Genomic DNA, 12,662 nt, shown 5'->3' on the forward strand with positions numbered 1-12,662 from the left:
GTCACCCACCATCCTGAACCTCTCTCGTTTATGTGAGACAGGAACACCCACAGCTTTGTCAAAGATGCAGGGACGGTGACTTATTTCCAAGTTAAGGTGGCATGTGTTTGGAAGGAAACTTGTGGGTGGTGATGTTCCCTAGTAGGCTGCCTTTGTCATCTAAGTTAGGACTTTCCCAAGTGAGGTGGTGGCAGGTTGCAAGGAATTAAGACACAAAGTGGGGTCGCGAGCTGTAACTTTGGTGTCCCAGACTCTGAGGCAGCAATAATCACTATGAAGTTTTAACCAAGTTTATAACATGTATATGACAGTGAGGTCTGCAGATGCTGGAGATCAGAGTTAAGAGTGTGTTGCTGGAAAAGCACAGCAGGTCAGGCAGCATCTGAGGAGCAGGAAAATCGACATTTCGCGCCAGAGTCCTTCATCAGGAATGAGACTGGGAGCCTCGGAGGTTAAGAGAACAAGTATGCTCCCACTCTAATAGGATCTCCTCTCAGAGCACTCCCAGCCCAGTCTTCTGAGGAGACACAACAATTTTCAAGCCTCAATGGCAGGGTCAGAGTTGGAAGTATTTGGGAGCCGCTGTTCTGGGTGGTAGAGGTTGCAGGTGGGAAGGTGTTGTCAGAGCAACATAGATGAGTTGGTAGATTGTCTTCTGTGAATAATTCCCACTGGAGCATGGACTGTGATGGTTTTATTAACATGAAGCAAATAGTGACAGGGAACAATTAGATATGATGGGAATATGTGGATTTTTTAGACAAGTTTCTATGTGAAAGGCATCAGAATTTAAAGCAAAGCCAATGTCCGTTTCTAGATAAAAATTAGTGTGATTGAGTTTCATATGAACTTGCCAAATATATAATTTCTGCACCTTCCTCACCTCGGGCTGCCATCATATATTCATAGACCAGTTTTGAAACCAGGAATAACCAAGTGTGAACAGTCAAGGGACATAAACTAGTGCCGGTCTCCCAGAGGTCTGGTGGTTGCCATGGCAATGGAAATGCAGTATAAGCCTTAAGCTTCCGTACAATTCGATCTTCTAGTTCATTATACAACATTTCATCATCACCTCCTTCTCACTTCAGGACATATAACAGGAAGGCTCCTTCAGCTGAACGACAGGCCTCACTTTGTAAAATTAACCCTGGAACATTTTAACCTGGTATGGGGTCTCTTGTGGTGCAGTGGTAGTGTCCTTACCTGTGGTCTGGGAAGCCTGAGTTTAAGTCCCACCTGTTCCACAGATGTGCAATGACATCTCTGACTGTTTGATGAGAAAAATAGGTAAAATAAAAAATGTAAGCTGGCATAATTTGAATGTTGGGAACACACTTTCTCCAAGCCAGCAACATGTTCAAGGGCCTCAATTAAGTTGGCCAATATCGCCATCCTCCTCATTCGGTCCCACTCTCCGGGCCATACTCCCATCTTCCAGTGTGTGTCTCCTTGAGCTCATCCAGAATTCTGCCGGTCTGTACCCGGCCTCTCTTCAAGACCTGGTTATCACTCTTTCTGATCACTCAGCCACGTTGTCTCCCTTTTCAAGTCCCTCGCTCCTCCCTCTACAGCCTCTACTCTCTTCCAATTCCAGCCTCTTGCTTATCCATAACTGCACTCTTCGGTTTGAAATCATAGAATCCTTACAGTGTGGAAGCAGGCCATTCAGCCCATCAAGAAAACACCAACAGTGTCACACCCAGACCCAGACGCCCCATCTTATCCCCTAATCCTACATTTCCCACGGCCAATCCACCTGACCTGCACATCTTTGGACTGTGGAAGGAAACCGGAGCGCCCAGAGGAAACCCACGCAGACCCGGGGAGAATGTGCAAACTCCACACAGACAGTCACCCGAGGGTAGAATCAAACCCAGGCCCCTGTCTCCGTGAGGCAGCAGTGCTAGCCACTGAACCACCATGCCACCCCAATAGTTGGATAACCTCTAAACTTTGAAATTCTCTCCGTGAAGCTCGCTATCTCAAACTCTCTCTCTTTCTTTAAAATCTGCCTCAGGGACGATTGTGCTACAAACTAAGCATTCGTGACACTGGATGAATCCTCCCCCAAACCTCTGCACCCAACCTCTGTGTAACAGCATAACCATGAGCTATGTCATGGGTCAAGCCCGTTCCTCATTTACACAGCACAATTCAAAATGCTCCGAGTTGATCTTTGTAAATAAATTCGATTCTAAAATAATAATCAACTCTTTCATCTTGAGTTTACACAGCTCAGAAGGTGATCATTTAGTAAACCAGGTCGTCCCTAACAACAGTCTTTGAATTCTTGCCTGGTTGGAAGATAAGGGAACTAAAACTTTGAATGCACAGTCCTTTCAGCAAGATAAAACATCCTATTAATCAGGCCGTGTCGCTGTTTTCTCAAAACGGTTTACCCATCATTGAATTATTATTTCATATAATTTTCTAATGGTGGGTGACATAACATACAGCCTACCAAACTCACACAAGCTGTGGCCATAGACACTCACAGAAATCCTGGGAAGATACAATAACCTAATACACGCTCCATGTGAGAATTGGAACTGGGATCATCCTTCCCACCCTCTCTCTGTGACTAACTGGGAGAGATATGGAAACAGGGAAGGACTCTGGACTAACTTTGGAATTGAATACCCTCCAGATCACCACAATCAAAAATAATCTGAGAGATCACACAGGGTGAGAATCCACATGATTCAACCTCTACCCAAGTCAGGAACTCTTCCACCTCTCTCTCCAAGAGAGAGTCAGCCCCCAGCAAAGTAGCTAGCAACACTTTCCTGAGGCAACATACTCCCTACAATAATGCTCCCAAAATATTAATTGAATGAAGAGTATCTGTTGATGTACAGAGGGATCTGTCTGCCAGTGTACAAGAACCACAAAAGGGAGTGCTGCTACAGCAAGTAATTCGGAAGACTAATGGAATGCAAGGGGATTGAAGAAGGGGTTAAAATAGGGATGCCTTGCTGCATTGCTTGGACAGGACATGGAGATGACACCTGGTCTAATGGATACAGTTTTGGTCTCCTTATCCATATTGGAATATACTTATATTGGAAGCAGTTTAGAGTTGGTTCCATTGGCTGATTCCTGGATTTGTCTCATGAGTAGGTTGGGCTTGTACTCACTGGAGTTTAAAATGTGTTGCTGGAAAAGCGCAGCAGGTCAGGCAGCATCTAGGGAACAGGAGAATCGACGTTTCGGGCATTAGCCCTTCTTCAGGAAGAAGGGCTAATGCCCGAAACATCGATTCTCCTGTTCCCTAGATGCTGCCTGACCTGCTGCGCTTTTCCAGCAACACATTTCCATCTCTGATCTCCAGCATCTGCAGACCTCACTTTCTCCTCACTGGAGTTTAGTAGGCTAAGAAGTAATCTTGTTGAACCAAATACAATTCTGAGGGAGCTTGACAGAGGAGATACTGAGAGATGTTTCCTCTCACAGAGAAATCTAGAATGAGGGGCATGATTGCGTCGCGAAGAGTATCCTGTTTATGATGGAGAGAAGGAGAAATTTGTTCTCTCAGAGGGTTGATAGTCTTCAGAATTCTCTTCCACTAGGTGGAGGATGTGTCTGACAGATTTGTGATTGACAAAAGAGTCAAGGATTATAGGGAAATGCAGGAGTTAAGACCTCAATACGATCAGCCATGATCCAAAAGAATTGCAAAGCAAGCTCAATGGCTTACTTCTGGCCCTGTTTCCTATGATCTTGTGAGAATCGATAAACTGCCCAGTGCACAGTCAGTTCCTGCCCCTGCGTACTTCATAGAAACCCTAGAGTGTGGAAGCAGGCCATTCAGCTGAATGAGTCTACAGGGTCCCTCTGAAGAGGAGCATTTCTCTACTCTATCCCTGTAACCCTGCATTTCCCATGGCTAACCTACCTAGCCTGCATGTCATTGGACTATGGGAAGAAACCCACGCAGACACAGGGAGAATGGGCAAGCTCTAACAGGCAGTTGCCTGAGGCCGGAATCGAACCTGGGTACCTGGTACTGTGAAGCAGTAGTGCTAACCACTGAGCCACCATGCAACCGATGGAAGTGGTACAAGGTACAATGCATATAGAGATTGGACTTGATGGGCCAAACGGCCTGCTTCCATTGTGGGGATTCTATGATTCTCTATGATCCTTCTGCAGGAGCTTATTCAATACACGCAATAACGTTACCAAATTTGGTATGCATTTAAAGACGGTGGCACAGTGGCTCAGTGGTTAGCACTGCTGCCTCACAGTGCCGGGGGCCCAGGTTCAATTGCAGCCTCAGGTGACTGTCTGTGTGGAGTTTGCACATCCTCCCTGTGTCTGCGTGGGTTTCCTCTGGATGCTCCAGTTTCCTCCTACAATCCAAAGATGTGTGGGTTAGGTTGATTGGCCATGGGAAATTGCCCATAGTGTTCAGCGATGTGTGGGTAAGGTTCATTCGTCAGGACTAAAGGTACAGTAATAAGGTAAGGGAATGGGTCTGGGTGGGTTACTCTTCGGGAGATCGGTGTGGACTTGTTGGGCCAAATGGCCTGTTTCGACACTGTAGGGATTCTATGATTCTCTAGGATGCAAAGTGATAGACCGATGACCCTGCTGAAATTGGAAGCTGCCATAAAACCCACACGTGAATGGAGCTGTGTTCTGACTGAGTGTAGTTTGAACAATAGACTGTATCTCCCTTTGGATAGAATCTAAACTATTGCTTCAAAATGTCATCAGCAAGTGTCAAATGAAATAAAAAATTAACAATATTCAACAAAAATGGACAAAGGATATCACACAGCTTTGTTGCAAAAAGAAACTGTTTTGCATCTGTAGTTCAAACACATCTGATTGAGATTTTGTCTCACTGATGACAATATCCTAAAAGAATACCCTTCATTTCTCCTTTCCTCTCTGGAATCTAATCTCCAGCTCCCAGGGAGAATTAGGAAATATTTCAATCAGATAGATCTCCTGTAGCAATGCTCGGGGTTCAGACAGGATGGTGATTTTGAGCTGTTTACTTGTCTGCATGTTTTTAAATTATTGAGAAGGGTTATACAGTGGAATATTATAGCTACTGACGTTGTTCTTGTTAAATTCCTGAGACCCTTTATCAAAAAAATCTGAACTATCAATTTCTGATTCCAGAACAGAGGAAACCAATAATGCGTGATGATCTTTAGAATGACAGATACAGCACAGAAGAGGGCCATTCAACCCATTGTGTCCATGCCGACCCAAAGACCCCCAGATGCCCTTTCTAATCCCATCTTCCTGCACACGAGCCATAACCCTGCAGCTTACAGCTCCTAAGGTCCAGATCCAGGTATTTTTTAAAGGAATTTAGGATCTCTGCCTCCACCACCAACTCAGGCAGCGAATTCAATTCATCCTCCACCTTCTGCATCAAACCATTTTTCCTCATGTTCCCTTTAATCCTTCTGTCATTTTGTTTGAATCGATGACCCCAAAATTTTGAACTTATTGCCAAAGGAAACAGGTTCCTCCTGCTTACTCTATCTCTACTCCTTAGAGTTACAATTCTCCAGCTCTGGCAACATTCTGGTAAATCTTCTCTGCACTCTCTCCAGAGCAATTACATCCTTCCTATAATGTGGTGACCAGAATGGCACACAATTCTCCAGGTATGGCCTCACCAGTGTGCTAAACAGTTTCATCATTATATCCCTACTTTTGTATTCTATAACTCTACCAATGAAGGAGAGCATTCATCTATCTTCTTTACAACCTTGTCTACCTGAACTGTGGAGAAAGTGAGGACTGCAGATGCTGGAGATCAGAGCTAAAAATGTGTTACTGGAAAAGCGCAGCAGGTCAGGCAGCATCCAAGGAGCAGGAGAATCGACGTTTCGGGCATGAGCCCTTCTTCAGGAATGAGGAATGTGTGCCAAGCAGGCTAAGATAAAAGGTAGGGAGGAGGGACTTGGGGGAGGGGTGTTGGAAATGCGATAGGTGGAAGGAGGTTAAGGTGAGGGTGATAAGGTGAGGGTGATAGGCTGGAGTTGGGGTAGTTGTCCTGGCTGGGTCCAAATTTTGGTTGTCCTGTTTGGGTCCAAATTTTAGGTTGTCCTGATTGGGTCCAAATTCCGTTCAGACCAACAAACTTTGGACCCAACCAGGACAACCATCCCCACTCCGGCCTATCACCCTCACCTTATCACCCTCACCTTAACCTCCTTCCACCTATCGCATTTCCAACGCCCGTCCCCCAAGTCCCTCCTCCCTACCTTTTATCTTAGCCTGCTTGGCACACTTTCCTCAGTCCTGAAGAAGAGCTCATACCCGAAACGTCGATTCTCCTGCTCCTTGGATGCTGCCTGACCTGCTGCGCTTTTCTACCTGAACTGTGCACTTGCACACCAAGATCTACCACTTCATCCATCCCTCTCAGCGTATTCCCATTTATTGTGTATTCCCTTTCACTGTTTGACCATTCTAAATGCATTCCCTCATACTTATCAAAGTTCTACTCCATGTGCTACTTTCCTGCCCACTGCAGCAATCCATCTACATTATTTTGGAGCTTACTGCTAACCCATACATTATCCACTATCTAGCCAAGTTTTGTGTCATCTGCAACTTTCCCAATTGTGTCCCCCATGTCCCAGTCCAAATCATTAATTCAAATTCTTCTGTTCCAGATGTGTGACATTTGCCAAATGTTTATCTGCAACATTCAGCATGTATGTCTTACCCATACAAGTGATGCAGATATGGATTGTGTGTCATCGGCTTTTTCATCCTCTCATGGGGCATGGAAATCTCAGGCTGGGCCCAACATTTATTGCCCATTCCCAGTTGCACTTTGAGAAGGTGGGGGTGAGCTTCCTTCTTGAACCGCTGCAGTCCATGTGCTGTAGATGGACCCACAATGCTGATAGGACAAGCTTGTTATTGGCTGAATCACACTTTCAAAAATGCAGCAGAACTCTGCATTGAAAACAGCCTGCAGCACCTCAAAGGACTTCACAGGACTATTGTCATACAAAACGGGAGAGGTTCAGTAATCCAGAACCTGAATAAGACCATACGACATAGGTGCAGAAGTAGGCCATTCAGCCCATCAAGTCTTCTCCACCATACAATAAGATCAATAGGAGCTTTCCCGCTCAGTGCCTTCACTCACTGTCACCATCTCATGCTGGAGATCCCAACCTTACTGCTTGAGCATCGATGCTCAGTGCCCTCGCTCACCCTTACAATCACTACCTGCTGTTGGACGTTCTGTCGCATAACATTTACTAACCCCATCAAGTCCCCAATCCAACTGCATAACAATATCTGGTATTGTCCTTGAACAGTAAGGCCAGGATCTCCAGCATTAGATGGTGACGGTGAACAAGGGCACCGAGCAGGAAAGCTCGAGCAGCAATGGGTTGCAACATCCTGGAAACACAGTCCTGTTGTCTTATTTTCTCACTGGACGTGATGTTAGGTGGGGTAGGAATGAAATGAACATCAGGCTAGCCTGTGGATTTTCCACAATCCCTGCCTCAGCCACCATGATCAACACATTGCCAGATTGTACCTTGGACAAGATGCAGTAGAACAACTGGTGCTCAGGAAACTCAATCCCCAGTGATGATTTCAAATCTCCAATCAGGAGAGCAATGCAAGAATTGTCACAGAGAAAAGAGCTCAATCTGCCCTTCACAATCTCATGCCCTCCTGTCCTGCAGCCCTGCTCTATAGTTCAAAGTTTGTGAGAAGATTTGTAGCTCGGTTGCTCGTTGTCGTGGTTCTGTTCGCCAAGCTGGGAATTTGTGTTGTAGACATTTCGTCCCCTGTCTAGGTAACATCCTCAGTGCTTGGGAACCTCCTGTGAAGCGCTTCTGTGATATTTCCTCCGGCATTTGTAGTGGTTTGAATCTGCCGCTTCCGGTTGTCAGTTCCAGCTGTCCACTGCAGTGGCCGGTATATTGTGTCCAGGTCGATGTGCTTATTGATTGAATCTGTGGATGAGTGCCATGCCTCTAGGAATTCCCTGGCTGTTCTCTGTTTGGCTTGTCCTACAATAGTAGTGTTGTCCCAGTCGAACTCATGTTGCTTGTCATCTGCGTGTGTGGCTACTAAGGATAGCTGGTCGTGTCGTTTCGTGGCTAGTTGGTGTTCATGGATGCGGATCGTTAGCTGTCTTCCTGTTTGTCCTATGTAGTGTTTTGTGCAGTCCTTGCATGGGATTTTGTACACTACATTGGTTTTGCTCATGCTGGGTATCGGGTCCTTCGTTCTGGTGAGTTGCTGTCTGAGAGTGGCTGTTGGTTTGTGTGCTGTTTTGAGTCCTAGTGGTCGCAGTAGTCTGTGTCAGTTCGGAAATGTTTTTGATGTATGGTAGTGTGGCTAGTCCTTTGGGTTGCGGCATGTCCTCGTTCCGTTGTCTTTCCCTTAGGCATCTGTTGATGAAATTGCAGGGGTATCCGTTTTTGGTGAATACATTGTATAGGTGTTCCTCTTCCTCTTTTTGCAGTTCTGGTGTACTGCAGTGTGTTGTGGCCCTTTTGAATAGTGTCTTGATGCAACTTCTTTTGTGTGTGTTGGAGTGGTTGCTTTCGTAGTTCAGGACTTCGTCTGTGTGTGTGGCTTTCCTGTATACCTTTGTGGTGAATTCTCCGTGAGGTGTTAGTAGCCACACACGCAGATGACAAGCAACATGAATTCGACTGGGACAACACTACTATTATAGGACAAGCCAAACAGAGAACAGCCAGAAAATTCCTAGAGGCATGGCACTCATCCACAGATTCAATCAATAAGCACATCGACCTGGACCCAATACACCGACCACTGCAACGGACAGCTGGAACTGACAATCAGAAGCGGCAGAGACAAACCACTATAAATGCCGGAGGAAAGATCATAGAAGCGCTTCACAGGAGGCTCCCAAGCACTGAGGATGTCACCTAGACAGGGGACGAAACGTCTGCAACACAAATTCCAAGCTTGGCAAACAGAACCACAACAACTGCTCGATAATGCCAATCAGTCCACAGAGACCAAGCAACTCTTTGTAAAAGTGATTCAAGTTGTCCCAATCCTAAAACACTTCTCCCTCAAAGTCCTGCAATATTTCTCTCTTATATATTTATCCAGCTCCCTTCTGAAAATAATTATTGAATTCCACACACCTGCACATTTCAGAACTTGCTACATTGAAAGAATGTCCTCTCATCCCATTGTGTTTCATTGCCCATTATCCGAACTCTATTCCCCATAATTACTGATTCATCTGCCACTGGAAACAATTTCTCTCTATTCGCTCTGTCAACATCCTTCATAGTTTTGAAGATTTCCACCAAACCTCCAGTTAAACTGCTCGGTTCCAATGTGAAGGTTTGGACATGGTTTCCCTTGTTTTGCATCCTTCCATCTCTGACATTCCCTCTGTGCCTCTCATTCTGAAGCTCAAGTGTAATCTCATTGCTCCTGGTATCTCAGAATATCCTCATCACTGTGTGGTGTCTATATGCTCAATGGTCCCTTTCTATTGTAATCACCAGAATGGTCTTTAAATTGACCAACTCCAATTTTCCAGGTAAATAATCAAATCCAATGATTTCCAATGCCTTCAAATTAAGGTTTAATTGGAAGCACTAGCTTTCGGAGCGCCGCTCCTTCATCAGGTGGTCCACAATCACCTGATGAAGGAGCGAGGCTCCAAAAACAAGTGTGCTTCCAATTAAGCCTGTTGGACTGTAACCTGGTGTTGTGTGATTTTTAACTTTGTACACCCCAGTCCAACACCAGCATCTCCAAATCATTCAAATTAAGGAAGGTTTATGTTAACTGTTGCTGGATTATTTATTTGCAACAGGAAGTGACGGCTTCCTGTGTAATCCACCAGGGAGCAAGTCTAACAGCTGAATTGGTTCATGTGGGAATTTGGTTGTGTAGTAACGGAGTTTGCTTTTACAGTTGCTTGAGTGAACCGAGACCCCTTTGTCAAAGCAAAGCTCTTGGCATCAGGGAGTTGGAGAGGGCGTCTCGAGACCAGCTGTGTGTTTGTTCAGTGTTTGGCTCCATGACATTTGATAGAGAGCAAGTGACGGGCACAGCTCTCTGCTGTATTGATGGTTTCTGTGCCAGCACAAGGCATAGTGGTGGCCTCAGCTGAAAGATTGAAGGATGGTACGGGCGGGGCATGGTGAGCAGCGAAAGAGAAAATAAAAGGAAAACCACATGGCATTTGCAAAATGAACTTGCAGAATGTTACTGGAAGAAAAGGCTAGGAGGGGATTGAAACGTACCTCAGGTTGCAAAAGGAAGTTTGGATGGCATAAGCAATGATGGACAAGTTATTGTCATACTCTTTTTCTATCTTCCTGGGGTATTTCAGATGTTATTTTTGGTCTCATTGTTATAAACACCCTTGAAAGAGGAGATGGTTTGGGTATAACAATGATATGCTATTGATAGCATTCACAGCTGCCCTCCATTAGACACTCTACAATCAACCAACCAACCAGGAATGAATGATCAGGGTCCAAAGTACATCCATTCAATTCCTCTTTGGTGAAGCTTGGAGGCTAGGGCTGCTCTCTCTTTAGGAAGACAGACGACTGGCTGTGGTTTAACCTGAGGGCCACCACACCTCAGGCAGGGGTGAGGTTGAGAAGGAGAGTCCATCATGGGAACCTAATCAATGCAGGAATTGAACCCATGCTGTCAGCATCACCTGCATCCTAAACCTGCCGCCTAGCCGACTGAAGGTTGTGAGAAACTTGAGCTCTGCAGCAGAGACGAGTTGGGCCAAATGGCCTCTCCACAAATGTTGCCAGATCTGTGGAGTTTCTCCAATAGTCACTGCGTTTGTCTCTGGATTACTAATCCAGCAACAATACCATTATGGTGTGAAACTATTTCATAGAATTCCACAATTTTGAAGCAGGTCATATGGTCCATCAAGTTGACACCACCCTCAAATAGCATCCCACCCCATCCCCATCCCCATCCCCATCACCCTGCATTTCCCATAGCTAACTCACCAAGCCTGCACATCCTTGGACACTATGGGTAATTTCCCATAGCCAATCTACCTAACCTGCAAATCTTTGGACTGTGGGAGGAAACCGGAGCACCCGGAGGAAACCCACGCAGACACGGGGAGAATGTGCAAACTCCACACAGACAGTTGCCCGAGGCTGGAAACAAAACCGGGTCCCTAGCGCTGTGAGGCAGCAGTGCTAACCACTGAGCCATCGTACTACCACGCCACTGCATTCATTTAATGTGAAGATTTCAGGATCTCAAAAGAAGAGAAGTTTTATGTGAGTGTTTCTATGCTGAAAATGTGTTGCTGGAAAAGCACAGCAGGTCAGGCAGCATCCAAGGAGTAGGAGAATCGACGTTTCGGGCATGAGCCCTGAAGAACTTTCCAGCAACACATTTTCAGCTCTGATCTCCAGCATCTGCAGTCCTCACTTTCTCCTGTGAATGTTTCTATGTCAAGCTCGAAACAGTCTTCAATGGTTCAAATCAAATTAGGGGGGAAGTAATATTCTTTGGTTGTGCGATATTTTACATTTAAATCCTTACCTATAATGAGTAATAATCTCCCCAATTTATTGAGCATTACTTTCCCAGTCTCGGGATGACAAATGGAATTCCAACCTTCCCTGAGCTGTTGCCTTTTGGCTTGGAGTTCTTCCCTGCAGATAGAGGCAGGACAGGTCAAGGATTTTACTCCAGGGACGGGAGGGAGAGAACTCAAGGGACAACGTTCTGTGACGGATGCAGTGGATCATTAAAGGCCATGCAGTGATTTGATACAAATTAATGGCTTGCTCAGCCATTTCAGAGGGCAAATAAGAGTCAACCACATTGTCATTAGTAAGAGATACGAATTCTGAGAATGCTAGCTGGCTATGTGCCATTTCAGAGAGTAGTTAAGAGTTAACCGCATTCTTGTGGGTCAAGGATCACATGTAGGCCAGACCAGGTGAGGAGGGCAGATAATATGGTGGGACTGGTTATTGACTCACTGGAGCTGCAGCTCTGTACTGGTTACCCCCAATCTGGCCTGTGCTGAGGTGGAACAGTACCTAACGAGAGGCTATCAGCTTTCCCCAGGACATAATATCTACAGCACAGAAAACCAAATGCCAGGCTTTTACTCCTGGACCATGGGTCTAAAATCCACGTGCCAACTGATGGCATTTTATCTCAATAAATAAACCTGGAAGATAAAGCTAGTGTAATGATGGTGCCATGAGAACTATCATTGACCACTGTAAAAACCCACCTGATTCACTAATGTCCTTTAGGAAAGGAAATCCATACTTGGTCTGGCCCACACATGATCCCTGACCCACAAGAATGCGGTTAACTCTTAACAACCCTCTGAAATGGCACACAGCCAGCTAGCGTTCTCAGAATTCGTATCTCTTACTAATGGCACACATTTCCAGCAGAGTGGGTAAAGGAACTGTCCAATGCTCTTATCCTTCTGGGATGAGACAGTTGGCTGTCCTTGGTGCTAGTGGTCAAAGCACTATACAATGGGTTGCATCTTCATCCCGGACCAACCAACCCAACCACCCTGTGGCTCAACATTTCAATTCCCCCTCCCACTCCACCAAGGATATGCAGGCCTTTGGACTCCTCCATCGCCAGACCACAACAAAACGACAGTTGGAGGAAGAGCGCCTCATCTTCCG

The sequence above is a fragment of the Chiloscyllium plagiosum genome, unplaced genomic scaffold, assembly GCF_037043375.1.
Source record: "Chiloscyllium plagiosum isolate Xiang-an unplaced genomic scaffold, Cpla_swu_hap1 HiC_scaffold_43, whole genome shotgun sequence".
In the NCBI taxonomy this organism is placed as follows: Eukaryota; Metazoa; Chordata; class Chondrichthyes; order Orectolobiformes; family Hemiscylliidae; genus Chiloscyllium; species Chiloscyllium plagiosum.